Below are 23394 nucleotides of genomic sequence, written 5' to 3' on the forward strand. Positions count from 1 at the left end.
GTTCACCACACACACAGGCAGCCCTGCCTGCATCACAGGGACGCTTTATATGAAGGAAATAGGGAGCTGGCTTTATCAGGCTGGATCGATGCTTTAGCTTTTACTGATAACTGAGTCACAAAGATCATCTAGAGAGCAGAAGGTGAAATTCCCCGCAAACTGGACAGAGGAGATTGGGACAAATCTACTCACTTGCTGGCAACATTTGCTGCCCGTTTTTCATCTCAAAGGCAGTTAGAAGCTGCTCACAGCAGAAATAAAAGAGCAGGGAGCTCTTAAACAAACACGGAGCATACTAATGAACGGCCCCGCAGTTCAGGGGCTCATTATGCAGCGAGATCTATGGGATGAGGTGCTGAAGGAGTGAAAAGCTGGCACCTCCGGGTTTAGCATCTTTTCCTGGGAAGCTTTCCCTTTTATCCAGCCCTCCCGAAGGCCATGAGGAACAGTGGCAGGAGAAACAACTGGCCTACACCTGGCTGCAAGGAGGCAAGGCAGGTGAGACGTCAGGTAAAGCCACAGAATTGCACAGATCCAGAATTGCACAAACATCAACCTCAGCTTCCACCCTCTGCCTGAAAATGAAGATTCCCCCTTTCCTGCTGGGGCCCTTTGGAGTGATCACTAATGTGAAAAATACAAATCATCATCATCATCCTCATCCTGATCCCACTGCAAAGGTCCAGAGGAGAGTAGGAGGTGGGGCCAGCCCAAGCAAAGCACGGCAGCAAAGCACACAGAGTACTCATGGGTAGAGAAACAAACCAGGCAAAGAAAACTGCAGAATCCTGGCAGAGAAAAGGCATTAAAGATCCTCCCAGCTTACTGTCACAGATACAGGGGGAGTTCAGAGAAAAGCCCATGCCATGAACCCAGCAGGGGAACCTCCATGCACACCAGTGTGACCAGCAAGGAGAGCAGCTCCCTGCCCCAGGTCAGCCTGAAGTGCTCCTGTACTTCTAGAAGGTGTCACCAATGCATCTCCTGGTCACCTTCTTGCTATGCTGGGACAGACTCTGATGAAAATATTTTACTGCAGTTTGACAGCATCATCTTAAAAACATACATTCCTCTAAAAGCTGTAAATCCCCAGGGACTATAATTATTAGCTATGGTTACTGTGCTGAAAGGAGATCAGCAGGAAATATCTATTTCCCACTATCTCTGCTTGTTTATTTTGTGTCTTTGAAAATACTTTGTGGTTAGTGAGTTTTATTATTTCCTGTTTCTGATCAGTAAGGGCTCTTTTTTTCTGTCGTGGCTGTGGAGGGAAGGGTCACATCACAGCTGGTGAGAGAGTTTTAAAAATAGGAAAGTGAGACTGCAATACTTGGCCAACAATCTCCAGCAACACTTTTAGTACAAGGCACTCATTTTTCATTGCCTTTGTGTCAAACCAAGGGTGACTCTTTATGATCTCCTTGTCCTCTATCCAACCAGTACTGCAGGAATCCATTGCAAGACACCAGTGTTCAGTAACAACAAAAAAAAGATGTTTCCTCAGAAAGAAAGCAGAGGATTACTCACAGCACTTCAAACACACAAATTTCAGCTTCTAATTATGCTGGACAAAGGAACTCCATATTTACCTCAAACCCATCTGCTTTCACCAAAGCCAGGACTGTACAAGAGCAATAATACTTTGCTCTTCATTACGAGCACCTCTCCACTGACAACCCCAAAATGCATTGCCAGCTGCTCCCACCTTGTCCCCAGGAGAAGGAAGGGAGCAGCTCCTGCTGGCCAGTGCAGAGTGGAGAGCACCAAAGGGCTGGGAACACAAACCCTGAGAGGAACCCCTGAGGGAGCTGGGGGTGCTCAGCCTGGAGAAAAGGAGACTCAGGGCTGCCCCCATCACTCTGCACAGCTCCTGAAAGGTGCCTGTGCTCAGCTGGGGCTGGGCTCTGTCTCCAGCAGCACTGACACAACCAGAGCACACAGCCTCAAGCTGTGCCAAGGGAAATACAGGGTGGATAGCAGGGAAAAGATTTTCACAGAAAGAGTGATAAAGTTCTGGAATGTTCTGGCCAGGGAGGTGGTGGAGTCCCCATCCCTGGGTGTGTTTAACAAAGCCTGGATGTGGCACTGGGTGCCAGGGTTTAGTTGAGCTGTTGGGGCTGGGCTGGACTCGATGATCTTGAGGGTCCCTTCCAACCTGGTCATTCTGTGAATTCTGTGAATTCTGTCCTTGGCAGCTGCTGGTGGAAGCTGCCCCTCACTCACACAGGCTCTGCACACAGCAGCAGAGCCCAGGCAGATGCTGCTGTCACATCTGCAGCAGGCAGCAGTGGCTGTGACCCTGCACTGCCAGGGCACAGCCCAGGGATGGATCCCCAGCACCTCCCAGGCTGCTCCCATTCCCAGCTGGGTCCCTGTCACAGACATCTTTCATGAAAAATCCTTTCCTTAGGATTTTTCCTCCTGAGAAGCTGAGAGGCCTCAGGAACAAAATGTAACCAATGGTTATCTGCTGCTGTGGAATGCAACAGGTGCATCTGTGATTGGGCTCATGTGGTTGTTTCTAATTAATGGCCAATCACAGTCAGCTGGCTCCGACAGAGAATCCGAGCCACAAGGCTTTGTTATCATTCCTTCCTATTCTATTCTTAGCTAGCCTTCTGATGGAACCTTTTCTTCTATTCTTTTAGTATAGTTTTAATGTAGTATATATCATAAAATAACAAATCAAGCCTTCTGAAGCATGGAGTCAGATCCTCGTCTCTTCCCTCATGCAAGAACCCCTGTGAACACGGTCACAGGGACTGCATTCCCAAGGCACAGACACCTCATGTGCAGGCTGAAAACAGCCAGCACCAGCTCCCAGACCAGATTCTTGGGCTCAGGCATGGCCAGACAGACCTGTTTGGGTGCAGCACAGCTCCCCAGCACAGGCAGGGCTGGGACAGCAGCAGGGCTGGGCTTTGTCCCCTGCCTAATTCTGTTCCAGGCATGTGTGTGTGAATGGAGAATCAAACAGCAGAGATCAGTTGCTGTATACACAGGGATGTGGGGAAGGCTGGACATGAGCCTCAGGACCCTCACATGCCTTCAGTACAAAGCAATTACTGATTTTTATAGCAACATAAGCCCAGCTGGACAGAACACCCACATGCACAACAGTTCCCTCTATGGAAACTTCACTCCCAGACCTGCTCTCGTGCAAACCAAGAGGAAAACTCTCACGTATTTCTCAGAAACAGGAGCAAACCCTTTCCCACTAAGAAAGAGCAGAGCTTCCTCAGTATGTAAGAGAAACTGGGGCCCTGCCATGCTGTCTTCTCTGGGACACACACAACCCCTGGGGCCTCTGAGCATCCCTGCCTTCTCCCTCGCTCCTCCTCCCAGCCTGAGGTCCCACAGCCACCCTCAGTGACAAGGCCACGATGCTTTAGAGATGTGGGAGTGGTGCTGAGCCCCTGCACATCACTGCCTGAGCGGGCTGAGCACAGGGCAGGAAAAGGGAGCGTGAGCTGTATCCTCACTGATCTCTTTGCTGAGCACTCACTTGGGCAAACAGGAGCCTGTGCTGCCAGTGTGGCCTCTCCAGAGGGCCTGCAGGGGCTCCTGATCCTCTGCACCCCCAACAAAACCTGCAAAACCCCGTGCAAAAGCAACTCAAATGTTTTCAAACTGCTCTGAACCATGCTGCCACGGCTGGGAGTGCTTGCAGGTCGCTGGCAGAAGTGATTCCTTGGGGGGAAAGTGAAAACAAAGAGCACAGACTTCACCTTCCCTTTATTCATGCCACTATCCCACAGCTTCCAGCCTGTGCACCCCTGTCTTACAGGGACGTGCTCACATTTCATCTCATGAGAAGCAATGCTGTGTTCAGGATCTAACCCAAAGTCTGTCACATTTTTCAGAGCTTCCCCATACTCATGAATAATGCAGCAGGAGCTGAAGCCAGCCCTGGATCTGTTCTGCACTGCTGAGATATTTAACCTCCAAGTCAAATCCTGGTGAGAACGTGGCTGGAGGCATCACCACAGCCCCACCAGAGCCTGGGGACACTTTGCTCTGAGGCTCCCCTCTGGCTCCTGCATTAGGCAGCATAGATTGCACAAATCCTACCACATATTTGGGATTGAAGAGTGCATGAGAACATTTCCATCAAGTTTTCCACAGCTAACACCGCCCAGCAAATGGACTGCTTCAGTCAATCCCACGTCTGCTGCCACAAAGAGATTGGGTCCTCAGGAAGCAGCTCAAAGGGCTCTTCTTCAAGGCTGAAGGAATGTCCATCCTGCTCTGCAGAATGCCACTGAGGAGGAACAGGGATGATGCCTCCTCTCCAGGGTCCCTTCCCAAGGAGGCAAGGGAAAATGGCAGCACAGAAGCTTTGGTGGCTCTTGGGAAGCTGCTCAGCAGGGAATGACTTGCAGGGGTGAGAGAAAGCACTGCCAGGTTGGCCCTTCCTTTACCAGGAGTTCTTCCAACCCCCTCCTCTCTGCCTCTCCCCCTGCCCAGCCTCCTCCTCCTCCATCACAGCAGCAGCAGTGTGCTGAAGGACAATTTCTCACTCCAGCTGGGATAACCTGGAAGGGGCTGATTGGCAGCCCCAGAAGCACCTGCCCATGTCTGCACCACCTTCACTGCTCGGGCTCCTTCTCTTCCACGCATTGAGAAGAGCAAATGTGAGGCAGGGGAGCTCCTTGGGACAGAGCAGCCCCAAAACAAGGGCAGAGTGTCCCTGTGCAGGAGCTGGGACTTTCCTGGGCCCTGCTGCACTGTGGGAAGAAACCACTCAGGAGCAGCCACACAACCTCAAACCTCTCTGTGCCCTGCCCTGCCCTCCTTAGCCCACGTGGGCATTAAAGTACAAAGCCAAGCACTTTAAAATATGTGCTCTCCCCACTGGAGAGGCTGTGAGAACAAGCAATCCACCCGGGATAGCAATCACATCACCTCATGCACTCCTCAGAAGTGCTGAGATGTTATTTTGATAGGTGTGATAGAAGAACAGCCTGGTCACTGAACACAAGGAAAGCAGCACCTGCACAGACAGGTTCTCCAAACCACACACACTGCTCTCAAAACACTCTGGCAAGAGGAGCCCAGTGGCTCCTGGCATCTGCCATGGCTTGGCACTGCCCTCACAAACACTCCTGTTAAAAACCCCTGCAGGACCCAGGGCTTTGTCCTGCCTTGCCCATCAGAAACCACAGAAGGAGCAGAGAGCCCTTTCCACCACAGAGCCAAGGCACCAGGGAGAGCCCTGAGCTCAGCAGCACAGCTGCCCTCACCACAGCCTCGGGCTTGCTCAGCAGCCCCGTGGTTCTGCAGGGCAGGACAGTTTCAGCAGCAGAGAGGGGCAGCTGCTCTTGTTTTAGTCCTGGCTCTCACCTCTGCACCTGAATTTTCCCAGCTCCTGCTTGGGGTGAGGACTGTGTTCCTCTCAGAGATCTCTGGATGAAAAACCCCAGCAAGATGCCAGGCATTGCTCAGATTAAAGAGATGAGGCAGGACCTGAAAAGCACCTCCCCAGCCAGCTGCCACATGAATCACTGCTCCACCGCCTCCCCAGCTCCAGCACTGGCCTCTTCCCTGTCCCTCTGTGCAAACAAACCTTCCTTTGGAGCCTTTCCCCCAGGGCAGGCAGCGCCTGGCCCAGCCTTCCCGCTGCTCCAGCCTTCTCCAAGGCACATTCCCAGGAGGCACGGGGCACCCAGCTGCTCTCCTGCCATGCTGCCCCTGTGCTGGCACTGGTGCTGCCAGCCCAGCTCTCTGTGTGCACAGCCCCAGCCCTGAGCTCACCCCACAGGAGGGCTGTGCCCCCACACCGGGCACTGCTTATCCCCAACAGCAAACACGAAGGAGCCATGGTGTCATGGTGTCACAATGCCAGTGCCCCCATATATAAAACACATTCTCCCCAGTGGCTGCTGTGAGATGTGACCAGGAATAGAGCAAAGCTCCAGCTTAGGAATAAAGGAAAGAACTTTATTCACTTACAGTATGAAAAAAGGGACACACAGAGCTCATGGAAGCACCGAGCTGTGCTTGGGAAGGTCTGTGTGTGGCTGGGAGATGCTTTGCTTTGAGCAGTGACCCTCTGCTGCTTTTGTGAGAGGTTTTTTCCCACCCTGGCCCTTATCAACCGGCTGGGAGGGATGTCCCTATCAGAGCAGCAGCTCTGCCCCTTCCTGCTGGAGGCCACCCCAGGCACCAGTGATTCCTGCAGGGAGAGTGTGCTTGGGATGATGCCCAGCTTGACAAGGAGGAGCAGGAGGGTTTGGCACTGAGCCTGGAAAGAGCTGCTTGGTGTTCCAGCTGTTCCCCTGGAACTGGCCCTGCTCTGAGCCTCACCTGGAGCTTCTGCTGCCCTGCCCAGGCCAGTGGCAGCTGGGGGACAGAGCCTGGAGTGGTGAGCTTGGGAGAGCTCCTGGGGCTGCTCCCTGGCCCAGTGCTCAGCCCAGTGCACTCTCGGGAGCTTGCACTTTATTGCAGCCCCTAGACATATGAGAAGTCTCTGTTTCGGCCCCCACATTCAAAGAATGAGTCGGAGTTCTTCTGTTCTCGGTCTCAGAGTTGTTTATTGTATCTTATCTATAAAAATTTTTCTCCTGTCCAGCCGAGATCCATCCAGCAGGACAGACAGAGGCACTCTGCCTGCCCCCGGGCCTGTGTTATCTCTTTATACTACAAATTACATATAACATGTTTACAATCACTTTCTAATACCTATCACCTATGTTAGACAGTGAACTTCTACTCTAAACCAATCCCAAAGTGCCAACATCACAGCAGAAGATGGAGGTAGAGATGACAAAGAAGAAAGGCTGGACATTCCCAAGTCCCTCCATCTTGTCCCCAAAACCCCTATTCTAAAAACCCCAAAATCTACCCCTTCACCTAGTGATAATTTTATTATTACACTATTTAAACTTCTGTGGCTTTCAGGTCTTCATACAAAACTGGTAATTTGCTCCACAGGTCATAATCAAACCCACAGGTGTTCTGGGCTGTGTGCCAGGGTCTCTGAGCCCCCTGGCAGGTGACTCTCCACACCCAGAGGGATGCTCTGAGTGCTGACAGTGCAGCACAGCCAGGGCACAGCACAGGCGAGGCAGCTGCTGCTCTGCCCCTGCAGCAAAACACCTCCAGCTGCCAGCCCAGGGCCTGCACACCCTGATCCTCTCCAGCAGAGGGGTTTTACAGCTGCAGAAGGCAGCAGGGACCTTCCCAAGGTGTCCCAGGATGGCTGCAATCACTTTCCAGATCACCCCAGGGAATATCCAGCATCTGTTCTGATGGAGGTCTCAGCAAGAAGAAAGGGAGGAAGAAAACGATTCTGGCCATTCTGTCAAACACCTACTGTGTAAAACAGCAGCCAGGGCTCTCCTGATGGCCCATGCTGACCCCAGCACAGAGGGGGGACACTTGACCCTCACCCTGGCAGAGCAAAGCCCGCAAACGCTTCAGCACAGGCCACACTGCAGCTGCAGGGGTGGGACACAAACAGGATGACCTGTGCAGCTAAACTTCAACACCCACTTGTGGCCACTACTCACCAAGGGCTCAAGGTCACAGAAGCTCAAGGGCAGTGCCTACAAGAGCAGAGAATTGTGTGTGATAGAGGAGATCACTCGGCTGAAGCTGCTGGTTCTGAGGCTCCTACACCACCATGTGTGCTGCTGGAGGACGGCACTTCCAGCTAGGCTGAAGCTCCTGGAGCAAGCCCCTGAACATGCAGGTCCTTCCCAGCTGCCCAGAGGACCAGCTGCTGCTTCCATCCACCACACCCTCTTCCACAGCTGGAGAACATCTGGGGCAAGCTCAGGCAGAACTTGTGATCTGGTTTCCACCAGAACGAACCCAGTTTGTGTGCAAAAAACTGCACTGCCAGCCCATGGAGTGTGCAGAGAGTGAGGACAATTAGGAAATTTGCTTCAAAACCACATGGCTGCTCCAAAATGAAACACCAGTAGAGTTAGAGCCTATGATCTCTCAGCTCCCACTGCTTCTGGAGGGAAATACAGCTACCCCAGATGGAGCCTCAAGTGTTTCCATCAGCTTTGGGTTTCACAGCTTCAATCCTAGCCCTCAGGGGGGATTTTACACACCTTTCACCTTTCATCCAGCTGTCTGTGTCTGTGTGCAGCTGCTGGCAGGCACATCAGAGGGGCCTCTCCCAGCCTCAGACAGCTCTCCTGCCCCGAGCCCGGGCGGGCAGCGCTCCCTGCACGGGGCAGGTCTGGGCAGGAGGGATCTGCCTGCCCTGGGCACAGCTCCATGCAGGGCCACTGGCAAACAGCCCTGAGATTGGGTAGTGCCCACCTGCCAGCAGCTGGATGGGTCCTGTGGCCGCCTCCAGAGCTGTGCCCGTGGCCAGGGAGCACCCCCAGAGAGCAGGGACAGCTCCGGTGCCATCAGCACAACACCAGGAGCGGGTCCCTGTCGCAGACATCTTTTCATGAAAAATCCTTTCCTTAGGATTTTTCCTCCTGAGAAGCTGAGAGGCCTCAGGAACAAAATGCAAACAATGGTTATCTGCTGCTGTGGAATGCAACAGGTGCATCTGGGATTGGTCTCATGGGGTTGTTTCTAATTAATGGCCAATCACAGCCCAGCTGGCTCAGACACAGAGCCCAAGCCACAAACCTTTTTTATCATTCTTTCTTTGTTATTCTTAGCTAGCCTTCTATTTTCTTCTTTTCTTCTATTCTTTTAGTATAGTTTTAATATAATATATATCATAAAATAAGAAATCAAGCCTTCTGAAGCATGGAGTCAGATCCTCGTCTCTTCCCTCATCCCAGAACCCCTATGAACACGGTCACAGCTGCCCCTCAGACAGACCCACTGCTGCCAGCTCCAGGGGACAACACTCTCCATTCCCAGGGGAAATGCTGGTTTGAGTGGCTGCCATCAGAGAAAATGACCAGCCAGGACAGCAGCTCTGTGTTTTACAGCAAGAGCAGCTCCACTCCAGCACCAGCGCCTCTGCCATTCCCAGCCAAAGCTCCTTCCCCAGCTGGGACGGACAGCACAGCAAAGTGGGCAATCACCCCCTCCTCAAAGGCAAGATGTCCTCGTCCCAGAGGTCTTTCATGGCTTCAACAATGCTCTTTTCAGCCTTGTCACCCCTTCACAGGGAGGTTAAAGGCTGAGGAGTGGAGCTTGGCTGCCTCAGAGCCATGAAATATCCGTGGCTGACCTGAGTTCCAGACACCTGCAGTGCTGTGTGGTGCCTGCTCACTGTGCTTAGCACTGCCACGTGCTGCCACCTGGTAAAATTCCTCCAGATGTGGGTGAAAAGCCCCTCTCAGTGAATACGGGGAGGGAATACACGCTCATTTTCAGGGACACTGCAGGAATTCAACAGCAGTTTCTTTGGCCCACCATATATACACCGTACACACCACATGTGTGCATGTGTATTATTTTATCTTATTAATTACACATATCATCTTAATTACACATATTAATTATTTTATCATTTACTAGGAACTAGTGTTTAAATTCCATTTTACGCATCCATTTTTTTTATCTTGACTTTTTTTTTTGTCAAAATATTAAAACATATATCCCTACATTATCCAAATCATTTGTCATCCATACACTTTCATTTAACCTTCCTCTGTATTTCCTAGTATCAAAAACAATAACCAACTGTCATCATCACTCCACAACCGCCCCCAAACATAGAATTAACCCCAGAACTAACCCCCCAAAAACCAAACAAATGATGACAAATCATCAACTAATCACCCACCAAATTTTATGTTCTTGTAGCTTATAAAAAGCATGACACTGAGGATGTCAAGATGGCTGTCACACACACCCAAGGACAAAAGACTTAGTCCTACCCTTACTGTTAGTTTTTGCTGGGTATATTCATGCAAGTATCCATGCTCCAGTGTAGATGCCCTGGACACCTTAATTAGTTAGATAGGAGCGGGTATCAGGCTCCTATATACATAATATATATACAGAAATGTGTATGTACATAAATAGATATACACATATATGGGTGTGCATGCATTTAAACATACACAGAAAGAAATATCTGTAAGATTTCTTGGGAAACAGAAAGATAAGGAGGCAGCAAAACATGAGGGGCCTAAAGCCAGTACACAAAATAATTGCTTCTCCCAGCACCTCCCCACATTTTTCCACAATAAAGTCAACACCACTGAGGGCAGAAGAACCAGCCCAAAGCAGCGGTGAAACTGCAACAGCAGAGCAGAGACAAACAACCACAGACAGGGAAGTGAAGTGTAGAAGGCAAGCAGCAAGCTGGCTTGCACACACTGCCAACAGAGTCCTACTGTGGGGTTCTTTGGGAGTTCTGATTCCCAGGTGTTGTGAGGGGGTCACAGCTCAGCTCTGGTGTGCCCTTTGGACACAGGGCAGAGACAGGAAACTTCATCTCAGGCTTCCTGCACTCACAAGCAGGATGAAATACTTTGCAAGATCATACAGCTTGTTTGCTGTGGAGAAAGGGCCTCCTTTTTTTAAGGGATATTTCAGAGTTGTGAGAGCAAGAGAACCACCATTTTCAGGAAAAAGAAGGATAGAAATGCTAATTATTTCCAAGCTCCCCTCTTCCTCCAGCTCCCTCAAAACCATCAGCTCCTCTTTAGCATCCCCCCTCTCCCAAGCTCCAAAAAGGTAATTTCAGAAGGTTGTTCCTAGAGACAGCATGGTGTGTGTGCACTGAATGGAGGCTGCTCTGCATTCCCCCTGGGGAGATAAGGAGGCCAGGGGAGGAATTCTTTCCCCTGCGTGTCTGTGCATGACCCAGAGCCGAAGAGCAGCAGTGGGCCACTGGCAGCTCCCCAGCAGATGACTCTGAAGTGTCTGAATGCAAGTCAGGGTGGCAGAAATGGTCAGGCAAAAGGTTTTCCTGCAAGCAGCCCTTTCAGCCCTGCAGGGCACAGCCCCAGCTGAGGCTCCTGCCTGCCTGGGGACCTGGGCTTTACACAGAGCTCAGGCTGTGAGTGCTGAAATATCTCACTTTGGGCTGCCCTGAGGAAAAAACCCCCAGCCTCAAGGTGTGATGGGTGTGGGAATGTGGGCACAGGCCCACAGCACAGGCACACACTTCCCTGGCACGCTGTGCTGGAAGCCCCCACATTCCTGGTGCGAGCAGGGATCAGCCTGCACTGCTCACAGCACACTGGATAGTGGCTCGGGCAGCAGCACCCTCACCCATCATGTTCCTGAGCACTGACTGAGCAGCAGATGCAGAGCATTGCTGCCAATCAATTGATGCACATCCAGCTCCTGCCACCTGCCCTGGGCCAGTCCTGCTGCTGCAGCTATCCTGGCAAAACCCCCAGCACAGCAAAATCCACATCAGACGAGCAAAATCAGCTTTGTTTACCCAGGGCTTTTATACTGGGATAACTGGAAGGGATTTTGCAGTGAAGCAGAATAATTAAATGAAACAAAGAAACAAATCTTTGTCAGCCATGTCCTGTGCTGTGCAGCTGTTGGCAGTGTGAGGTGTCTCGTTTGGGGTGCTCTGCAAAGCAGGCACGAAGGACTGTTTAATTACTGGTGAAAAACTCCCAAATCTGGGGAGCAGTATATGTGGATTGCACTGTTCCTTGGCTGGGGTAAGCAATCAGAAATGCTGTAGGCAGCTGGAAAGGGAGGCAGAAGAGCAGAAGAGAGCTCTTAGCATCACCCACCGTCGCTCTGAGACTGATGTAAGTGGCCTCTGGCCTGGAGACCCTCCGAGCTGTGGGACACACCTGGGCAGGAGCGTTTGCTGTCTGCCAGCCAGGTCAGAGACTGGAATTTCCCCTGTTTGCTCCATTGCTCGAAATACCTGTTACAAAACCAGAGCATTAGAATCACTGTAGATGAGAGTAGGAGCCCAACCCTACACAGCATCCCATCTCTGATGGGCCAGGGAAGGAGTTAACAGGGTGAGCACAGGGCTGTCACTCCATAGCACAGCCTTATTTTGCTTTCTTTTTACTGTTTCCATTTGCAAATTGCCTAATTATAATGCCTGTACGTCGAAATCAGAATTAAGCAGGGCCAAAAAAATGAAGCTTGAGGAAAGCTGGATTTCAGAGAGCTGATGTTGAGGTTCTATTTTAAGTCCAGTCAGATTTAGGGCTGCCAATCAAAGGGTCACACTTGCCTTCAAAGGCTGCAGGGCTGTGAGGGATTTCCTGATGCTAAGCGCCGGGCTTAGCTGCAGAGAGCAATCCCGCCGGGGTGTCAAATACCCAGTGCTCAGTGCTCTTGTCTGGGGCACACAACAAAATATTTGCCCTAATCCCCTTTTGCAGGGGACGCCGCAGCCTCCCAGGGCAGGAGATGCTCTCCAGAAGGTCCCATCCCCGGTGTCCTTTGCTGCTCCCTGCACTCGCAGCACACAGGTGAGGACACTGCAGGTGCTGGGGGCTGGTGCTGGTTCCATCTCGGGAGTTTTGTTGTTAATTGCAGCCCCGAGATGTGTGAAAAGTCTCTGTTTCGGCCCACGCGTCCAAAGAACGAGCCGGAGTTCTTCAGTTTTCGTTCTTAAAGTTATTTATTATATCTTATCTATAAAATTTTTCTCCTGTCCAGCGGAGGTCCGCTCAGCAGGACAGACAGAGGCACTCTGACTGCCCCCGGGGTGGTGTTATCTCTTTATACTACAAACTACATATAACATGTTTACAATCACTTTCCAATACCTATCACCTCTGTTAGACAGTGAACTTCTATTCTAAACCAATCCAAAAGTGCCAACATCACAGCAGAAGATAGAGGCAGAGAAGAAGAAGGACTGGACATGCCCAAGTCCCTCCATCTTGTCCCCAAAACCCCCATTCTAAAAAACCTAAAATCTACCCCTTCACCTAGTGATAATTTTATTATTACACTATTTAAACTTCCGTGGCTTTCAGGTCTTCATACAAAGCTGGTAATTTGCTCCACAGGTCACAATCAAACCCACAGGTGTTCTGGGCTGTGTGCCAGGGTCTCTGGGCCCCATTGCAGGGGTCCTGGTGACTCTCCACACCCAGAGGGATGCTCTGAGTTCTGATAGTTCCATGCTCTCCAGGGAGGGTTTTGATCAGCCCAAAGGGGAAGGGGATGGGTGAGTCCCTGCATGAGTGCCTGTCCTGGTTTAGGGCAAATTTGGAAGAAAACCTCCAAAGGGGGCCCCTCCAGAAAGCAAACCCACACGGCCCCTGCCTCCAACAGGGTTGGGAAGGATTCCTTGGAGAGAAGTGGAAAGAACCTGTTTATTTAACAGGCACAGCACCCTCAGCACACAGAACCTGTTCATTTAACAGGCACAGCACCCCCAGCACACAGAACCTGTTTATTTAACAGGCACAGCACCCCCAGCACACAGAATGAGCAATACCAGGTGACACCACTCTGTCACCGCTCTGAAAAAGGTGACAAATTCACAAAGTCTCTCTGGGGGTGGTCGCTCTGTTCTCAGTCCCTCCTGTGCTGGGGCAGCTGCTGCAGCCACAAGGTGCAAACTCTCGGTGTTCCCAGGCCCCAGTCTGGAGCAGGCTCGAGTAGGGCCAAAAAAGGGAAAGGAGAAACAGTCCAGGGAAAATTCCAGCTGCTTAGCCAAACTAACTAATGAGCAGAAGCAAAAGCAGGAGCAAGAGCAAGAGCAAAGCAAAAAGCAAAAGCAGCACCCTGTACTGCCCTGTGTGTGTGTCCCACCAGCCGTGGGGGAGTGGCTGAGAGCAAAACCAAAACAAAACTTTCACTCTTCAGAGCCAGTCCTGAAGGCACAGAACATGATATCCAGCATGAACAGAACACACAAATGGGGATACAGCATCACAGCATCACCCTGGGACGGTGCCCCTGGGAAGGGCCAGCTCAGCCTGAGGCAGCTGCAGCGCCCACAGAGCAGCTGGGCCAGGGATCTCCCCGCGCCTCCCTCTCCTCCCAGCGCCTTGCCACAGATTTAACAATTACTTTTATGAGTTTCCCCAAGGGAATGAAAAGATTAAGGCATGAGTAACAAAACCAGAGGCATGTGGGAGCAGCCCAGGCTCCCACCTGCACAAGCGGGGCTGCTTTGATGCCTGCAGCATGCGGGAGCTCCCGTTTGGATTACTGCAGACCATTTTCTCCAGGAATTTCACCACACCTGGTGCTCCCACCGTGCCTTCCTCCATTGCAAACCTGACCCCAGACATGAGCACATCTCACCTTCTCTGCCCAGGGATTGCCAGCTTTTCTCAGTGCAGCCAGCAGCAGTGGCTATTCACTGGGAGAAAAGATGTTTTCAAAGCTTTTGGCACCCCACCCCTTCCCCCGCCAAGGGGAATTTTGGATTCTGATCTGGTTCCAAAGTCTGCACAACCAATGCCTTTGCCAGAGCCACGATTGCCCCACTGCCTGCAACAACACAGCCAGTGGGTGAAACCCACTTTGGTACCTTGGTACCTGTGGTACCACCTTTCTGGGTGGTACCAAATCCATGTGAGAGGAACAGAGAGCTGCACAGAGGGAGGTGAAGCGTCTCTGAGGAGACACAGCACAGGCAGGCCAGGGGAGGAGAAACTCCATGTTAGGCTCTTGGAAACACCTCATGTCACATGTAACTTTGGCATGTGTGACCACCAAACCTGCTTTGAGGGGCCAAAAATAACACATGTACATCACACCTGTGAGAAAACCAGGTACAGCAATGAGCTGCCATCGACAGAGACTGCCCTGTACAGGATGTGCTCCACTAGGGAACAACCTGCTCTGAGTGACTCCACATCCCAGCCTCAGAAATCAGAGATACCTGCTGAGGTTCTGAATACAGGAAGCTGTTGAAGATTGCAATGCAAGATGTTTTCCATTACGATCTGTATGGCAGATTGCCTTGTCAAGTGAGCAGTTTGCCTTATCTCTCTCTGTGAGTGACCACATTCACACCTCCCTCGGGAGGGGACATTGCTGATAACAGCAATTGAATGTCACTGCATGGCTGATAAGAACTGTAACATCCCATTGGGAGATGCTCCGCCCAGAGGGAGGGGCCAAGCATTGCTACCCAGATATACTCTGAGATTCTGGAACACCAGCACGGCTTCTCCACTGGATTCCCCAGAGGAACAGCAGCTGCCTCTTCCTCCACTGGATCTTCAGAGGAACAATACATCCTTCTCTACAGATTCCCCTTGCTCCAAAAGAACCACCCCTGATACTTCAGAGGACTGCAGCCACATTTTCAATGGGACTGCCACCAACACCCCACAGGGTGTCAGGTTGGGTTCTGACTCTGTCAGTGTTGTTCTAGTGGACTGCATCAATCCCTATTTATGGGAACACAACACCCACAGGAACACAGGGACTGTCCCAGCTGGTGGAAACGGGGCAGCTCCTGCGATGACACCCGAAACAGGAGAGAGAGGGGCCAGCAGCACCTGCCCTGTGTTTGTGCAGCACCACAATTCCACAGCTGCTGTGTGCCCCCAGACCTCCTGGGGGGTAAATATACTGATGGAGGGTAACCCCAAACTCTTGGCAGCCAGGGCACACACTCAGTGTCATTGCTGGGCTCTGGAAAGGACAGCACAGGGGTTTGGAACGGATTCCTAAACACTGATGCCCACAGGTGCTTTCTTCTCTGAAAGCTGCACCTCTTCCTTCTTTCCTTCAAATGAGTGTGTTATTGCAAAAGCCTAGTGAAGCTCTGAAATCACACTTGAATGAGCTCTAGGAAACAAATACTGGTTGCAAGAGCAGTGGAGGCCTCCGACAGGCTGAGCAAAGTCAAATTCCAGCCCAGGTGAGCTGCTCTGGGGCAGTGTGGGCACACACAGCCCTGGCTGGTGCCTGCACAGAGCAGCAGCTGCTGTGGGTGCTGGGGGGCTTGCATGCAGATGTTATTCCAGACAGGTCAGAGACTGGAATTTCCCCTGTTTGCTCCATTGCTCGAAATACCTGTTACAAAACCAGAGCATAAAAATCACTGTAGATGAGAGTAGGAGCCCACCCAACACAGCACAGGTAAGGGTAATTGTTCATACAGCTTGGTCATACAGGTCACATCAGTATTTGAACTGCACCTGATGTATATTGGTTAAAATACATGCTAAGGAGAGACTGATAAGTTTAATCTTCATGCCAAAACAAAAAAAAAATCAATATTAGAAAAGCAAGAGGCAAAGATCAACAAGAAGAAATTTTGAAAGATCCTTTCCTGAACCCTAATATACTGCTACAGAAGATTAGATATACATTTGTTTGAATGGAGAAAGGAGACACACAGTGATTCAAGCACAGAGCAATGCTCATCCTCCTTTGCACCCTGCATCAGGTGTGAGAGGCAATCCTGCCAAGCACCAGAGCCTTTCCTGGTTTCTGATGATCAAGGGGCCAGCAGCACAGGTGCATTTAAAGAAAATGAGCAATAGACAGAAATGGCCCAGGTTTGCTCTGAGCAGATGCATCCTGCCAAGTTACAGCACACAGCACTTCATCCACACAAAGCCCTGCTCAATTCAGTGAACTAGACTCAGGCCAGGTAAAACTGATAAAATACATCCCCTGGGAGGCATGACCAACACTGCCTGGGTTTCCATGGGACAAGAGCTGATTTAAAGCCAGAACTCCTGCACAAAAATGCCAAGATGATCTGCTGATTTCAGTGTGCACCTTCAGTGCAGTTTCAGCAGACATATTTCACCAAGAAAAACTGGGATGAACTGAAAGAAAAAAATTCAACAAAGGGGTTCCATGGAGGGTAAAACCATCAGGCATCCATAATGATGTGGGGTTCCCTGCTGTTGGAACCCCAATGTTGGTAGCAGAGCCCTGACCTGAGCACCGCAAAGCACCAAATGGTCCCACTCAGCTCATCTGTTGGCTTTTATTGTGCTGCTGTGACTTGTGTGGTGAATTCCAGGTGGGGAATGGAACAGCAGGCAGGCCAGAGTGCCTCAGTGGTGGTGCAGCTCAGGTGCAATGTGCAGCCCACAACGAGGAACCCTGTGGAGCTCCATGCTGGGGTCACTGCTGAGTCCCAGGGTTTGGGCGGTGCAGACACAAGGTGGGACAACTGGCAGCATTTGTCCCCTTTGGGGAGAAGGTAGATTTTTAGCCCAGATCTGGAGATGGTAAAATTTAGTAAAAACCAGCCAAGTTTATTGCTGTTACCAGCTGGCTTGGCTGTTGAACTCCTTGAATGTTGGTTGCAAGGAGGGGGAGCTGTGCAGCTTTGCCTGCCAGGTGGAGCTCAGCAACCCAGACTCTCCATGCCCATCCCTGCCCCACCTCGGCCCGGAGGCTGGAGGGAGGAAAGGACAAGGGAGGGGAGGAACATGGAGGAAGATGAAGGAAGGAACAGTACAGGAGCAGTGTGCTTTGGTGGGCAGGGCAGCAGCAGGGCTGGGCTGTTCCTACATCTGCCAGCTGTCAGCTGTGTGGCTTTAGGGAACCCGTGTCATTTCTTCACCTGACTCTTCCAGTCTGCACAAGCATTCAGATCACAGGGTTTGCAAACTAAAGAACAAAAGTCCTGTACTTAACAGGCCTACTCAGGCCCAATAACCTGTGTGCTGGATTCAGAAAATACAGTTTTCTTTGGCCACAGCTGTCACACACGTGTAAAGCCCAGAGCTGTGCATTGGTCTGTCAGTCCTGGCAGTGCTACACCACTGCAGTGTACAGTGGGGCTGAGAACAGCACCCAAATAGGAGGGAGAGGCAAAAATTCCCCTGCACAAAAACTCCCCAACAAGCAGAGGATCAGTGATCACTTTACTTACTAGTACTACTACTTACTACTACTTACTACTTAACCCTAACTCTAACTCTAACCCTAAAACCTAACCCTAACCCTAAGCCACAGAACCCTAGCCCTAAAGTGAAGTGTAAGGTATAGCAGAGAACAGCACCCAAATAGGAGGGAGAGCCAAAAACTCTCTGACATGAAAAGTCTCCAACAAGCAGGTGATCAGTGAAGTGATCACCTTACTTACTACTACTACTACTTACTTGCTACTATTCACTACTGAACCCTAACCCTAAGGCACAGAACCCTAGCCCTAAGGTGAAGTGTAAGGTGTAGCAGAGAGCAGCACCCAAACAGGGTGGGGAGCCTAAAACTCCCCCACACCCCCCAGCAAACAGGGGATCAGTGAGCAGTGACACAGCCTGGCTGCACGACTTGGGCCTGCTGCTCTGTCTCTATCAGGCAGTGACCTCAGGGACAGGCATCCCTGCAGGTTTTTCAGCAGCAGAGGCAGGCCCTGGCACAAGAAGTCAGTCACCAGCTCAGATTTGGCACTGTGGGGAGATGGCAGCTGGGACAGGTGCTCACATCTGAAGCAAGGAGCACAGGGAGGACACTCAGACCCTGCCCTTCCTGAGACAGACTGCATGGCCTGGGTCTCTCTGATCCCCCCAGGCCAACACCCCCTGCACTGACACCCCAAAGGAGCTGCAGGTGTGTCCCTGCTCTGCTGGAGCAGGGCTGGGGGAAGCAGCAGGGAGTGCAGGGCACTGGAGGCAGCCAGGAGTGAGAGCACGTGGAGCAGCTCAGCCCAAACTGATCAGTGGGTGTGACCGTGTTCACAGGGGTCTGAGGGTGAGGGAAGAGATGAGGATCTGACTCCATGTTTCAGAAGGCTTGATTTATTATTTTATTATATATATTATATTAAAACTATACTAAAAGAATAGAAGAAAGGATTTCAACAGAAGGCTAGCTAAGAATAGAAAATAAAGAATGATAACAAAGGTTTGTGTCTCAGACAGAGAGTCCGAGCCAGCTGACTGTGATTGGCCATTAATTAGAAACAACCACATGAGACCAATCACAGATGCACCTGTTGCATTCCACAGCAGCAGATAACCATTGGTTACATTTTGTTCCTGAGGCCTCTCAGCTTCTCAGGAGGAAAAATGCTAAGGAAAGGATTTTTCATGAAAGATGTCTGTGACAATGGGCACTGAAATGGGAGGGCCCCCATGGAGCCAGGGCACACAGAAAGCTGCTGAAAGGAGTGGAATGTGTGAGCGAGCAGCTTTCCCCAGGATATGATCTGAATGCACCTGGAGCAGCCCCAGCCAGGTGCAGCATCTGCTCAGGGCACTCCACAAGGACACAGCAGTGTCAGAACCAGCAGGCAGATCCAGGGCTGCTAATGCAGAACATATCCCTGAGCCAGCTGCCAGGGAGGGATCTGGAACACCTTCCAAAGGGCTGGCTAAGGACCACGGCTCCTGCTCCAGCCAGACTGGAATTTATCAGGGGCATCATATGAACAGAGGTGTGGCTGCCTTGAGAATGCAGTGGCTCTCCAGAGGGGAAGGAGTGACAGGAGGACAGCCAGCAGCTGACAGGTCACCCAGTGAAAGAGAAGGCTGCTGTGAGACAGAAGAGGATCCATCCCTTCCCTCTGCTCTAACAAAGCAATCCAGCTGCACAGAAGCCCTGGCAGAGGATGTGGTTTCACAGGTACCATTGGCACACTTGCAAGCAGAAGGTCACTCGGATGATCAGGGTAGCAATGAATTCACACCACATTTCTGAAAGTTCACCTGCTTGGTGTGGCCTCCAGGAGCTCCCACACGATGCAGGACATGGCCAATACAAACACATGGCTCAGGAGTAGTTCTGGGCTCTTGTCCTGTCTCTGGAAGGTGCAGGTTACCTCTGCTTTCCTTTTCCTCTTGTCATCTCCTGCAACAACGGATGCTGTTTCTGAGCTTGTGGGCTGACAGTGCAGCTCTTCCTGGGCCTGCCAGACAAAGAGGCCATTGTGCTGCAGTGCCACAGCAGGGACAGCACACAGGAGCAGCCAGCAGCTGGCACTGCCACTCCTCTGAGCCTCACCTCCCTGCCCTGTGCTGCTGCCAGCACAGCTGTGGAGCATCACTGCCTCAGGAAACACCACACCCAGGTCACTCACACTCTGCCCATCACTGCTCCTCAGGTGCCTGAGCTCCAGCAGGCAGGAGAGCAGCACATCCCAGCACCCAGGGATGGAACACACACCCATCCCTGCTGAGCACAGCACACAGCACCCAGGGATGGAACACACACCATCCCTGCTGAGCACAGCACACAGGGATGGAACACACACCATCCCTGCTGAGCACAGCACCCGGCATGGCACACAGGGATGGAACAGCCACACGCATAACACCCTGCTCCTGCTGAGCACCAGCACCCAGGGATGGAACACACACCATCCCTACTGAGCACAGCACCCAGGGATGGAACACACACCATCCCTGCTGAGCACAGCACCCAGGGATGGAACACACACCCATCCCTGCTGAGCACAGCACCCAGGGATGGAACACACACCATCCCTGCTGAGCACAGCACCCAGGGATGGAACACACACCCATCCCTGCTGCGCACAGCACACAGGGATGGAACACACACCATCCCTGCTGAGCACAGCACCCAGCACACAGGGATGGAACACACACCCATCCCTGCTGAGCACAGCACCCAGCACACAGGGATGGAAGGATGGAATACACACCAGGGGGTTTCTTTGGCACCTCAGCTCCTCTGCAAGCCCCACACACCAGGCTGGTTGTCTGAGGTAGAGGGGGAATCAGAGGGAGCTGGGTTACAAACCCAGCTCCTGAAGGATTTGGAAAGCAGACAGGCATCAGTGGGGAAGGTGAGAATTGTATCTCTTTTCTTTGTGGGATGGTTATATCAGCAACAACATGGATGATGCCTGAAACAGGCAGCTCATGACACGTTCGCTGTATCTTAGCAGTAAGATGAGCCAGTGCAAGGAAAACAAACAAGCAAACAAACAAGCAAGGGCTGGAGGCCAAGCAGGGCTAATTAGCACTGAAGAGCATTTGCCAGCAGAGCCCCTGCTGAGCCACAGCCCCTGCTGGCACGGGGAGCCGCCAGCCTGCCCAGACAAACCCATCCCACAGCAGCTCTGAGCAGAGAGGCCTGGGGGCTCTCCTGGGGTGCCCCCTTGCTGCCCCCAGCGCCCTGCAGGGCAGCTGCCCTTCTTCTTCACCCCTGAGACAAGGCCATGCTCGGAAAACACTCAGGCTGGAGAAGTGCAGCTCACTGCAGGACAAAGCTCTTGTGGCAACCTGGATTTTAGGAAAGAAATGTGGACATTTTGCAGGTCTTCCTGTAATAAAAGTTGGAGTGCCATGAGCTGCCTGTGGCAGAGGCAGGGGACAGCCAGGTGGCTCAGTGCAGAAAGGCTCAGCTGCACAACATCTTCGTGCTTGGCTTGCTCAGCTGATCTCACTCGTGTGCAGGAGCAAGGCAGGCCCTGGGAACACGGTGTATTTACTCTGCTTGAGGTGTGCTTTAAAAACCTGACTCCAACAGCACTAAAATTACATCACTTGGCAGAGAGCCCATAGAAGAGACTGTGTTTCAAGACTTAACCAAGACACGAAGATGGTTCCTACAATTGGGCTGACAGTAAAATGCTGAACTTAGTGATGACTTCAGCAATGATGACATATTTGTGATGATTAAGTTCAAGATATGCAGATAACAGGACATGGATCAACTGCTGGGTTCCCTGGACTCCCTTTTTTACTCTCTTCCCCTCCCCTCCCCTGAGGAAAAAATCCTGCCAGGAGCCTCAGTCAATCCTCCTCCAGTAATGTTCAGCTTCTCCAGATAAATTTAACAAAGGAACAAGGAAGGAAAGAAACTATGAGGAAATGGAGCTCATGTAGATTCTGTCAACATGGGCATCTGGGCTGAAGTGAGAGGTCCTGCAAGGGGGGTGTTCCTGTTGCTGCCATGCAGAGCCACAAAGGATGGGCACAAAGGAGAGAGGATCCAGCCAGACAGCACAAAGCACAGGGAATCAGGCTTCACCACTCCCAGAGAAGTTCCCTAGGTGGCAAGTGCAGGAGCAGACTTTGTCCTGGAGGCTCACAGTGCATCACAAAATATATTAAAGATAGTTTCATGTCATCTCTCCTCTCTTTCACTGGCCACTTGTGTTAGATAATTCTAAGGACAGTGTTGTTGCTGCCTCAGGGCCTTGTGCACACACTGCACCAGGCCTGCTGCTGCAAGAAAACCTTGCCTTGCTTCTATTCCAAAATCCTGAGCGGGTTCAAACAAAATTCCAGCCACCTTAGGCTGCTAGAATAGCTCTCTCCCCTCACACCCACCTCCTGGTCAGGGGGCAAAAGTGACTCCTTTCCACATCTATTCCCCTTCCTGGACCAATAATCTCCATGTGGAGATCATCCTGCCCTGGAAAGTGGAGCAGACAGCCTCATCTGGATCTGGTTATGTGACAGTGTTCACAGGGGTCTGAGGATGAGGGAAGAGATGAGGATCTGACTCCATGTTTCAGAAGGCTTGATTGATTATTTTATGATATATATTACATTAAAACTATACTAAAAGAATAGAAGAAAGGATTTCAACAGAAGGTTAGCTAAGAATAGAATAAGAAGGAATGAATAACAAAGGCTTGTGGCTTGGACAGAGAGTCTGAGCCAGCTGGGCTGTGATTGGCCATTGGTTACATTTTGTTCCTGAGGCCTCTCAGCTTCTCAGCAGGAAGAATCCTAAGGAAAGGATTTTTCAGAAAAAGATGTCTGTGACAGAGGGAGATTCCCTGACCTCTCTGGGCAGCCTGCCCCAGTGCAGAGAGGTTTCCCAATGCCTGCCCTGCACTGTGGGACCCCTGGAGCTGTCACTGGTGGGCAGGAAGAGCCAGACTCCAGCAGCTCTGTGACTGCACTCCCAGCAGCAATTCCCCTCTGCTCCTCCTGACCAGACTGGACCAGCCCCTTTCCCCAGGTCCTGACCATGCTGGCAGCTCCCTGCTGGAGCCCTCCTCGCCTCCCCAGCCCCATCCCAGGGCTCCCAGGACTGGATGCTCCTGCAGGATTCATTGCACACATCCAGAGTCCTGCCCAGCGCAGCACCCAGCACTTCTGGGGCTGGGAAGAGCCTGGTGCCAGGCAGCCTGACGTGCATGAATTCCATCCAGCAGGTGCTGCAGTGACCTGCTGAGCAGTTCAGGGTGAAATCAGACCTTTCAAAGGCTTACAGCAGCGAGTAGGAGTGAGCTGCTAGAGTAAAACTCCTGGCTCCAGGTGCCAGCCCTGCTCAGACTGCTGCTGCAATTAATGAATGGGGTTTGTCCTGCCCTCCCCAGAGACTCACCCCACACCCCCATGGGGCTCACCTGGCCTCAGGGGGCTTCAGGTGGTGCCTGTCTCTGGAGAAGGAGCAGGAAACTCTGATTTGGAAGCTTTCAAGATCATTTCCTCCTTCAGACGAATTCAGTGCAAACACCATTATTGACACAGCACAGGAGTAAATCATTCAGGGGCCCTCCCCACACGGGCCTGAACACAAACATCATAAAGCCTCTTCCTGGGACCCAACACAAACAGAATAAAAGCAGCTTTGTAGCCAAGACACGAAACCAGAGCTCCCCTCTCTTAACCCCTAACCCAGAGCTCCCCTTCCCTTCTTGCTTTCACAACC

Source organism: Camarhynchus parvulus, chromosome 9 (assembly GCF_901933205.1).
Source record: "Camarhynchus parvulus chromosome 9, STF_HiC, whole genome shotgun sequence".
Lineage (NCBI taxonomy): Eukaryota > Metazoa > Chordata > Aves > Passeriformes > Thraupidae > Camarhynchus > Camarhynchus parvulus.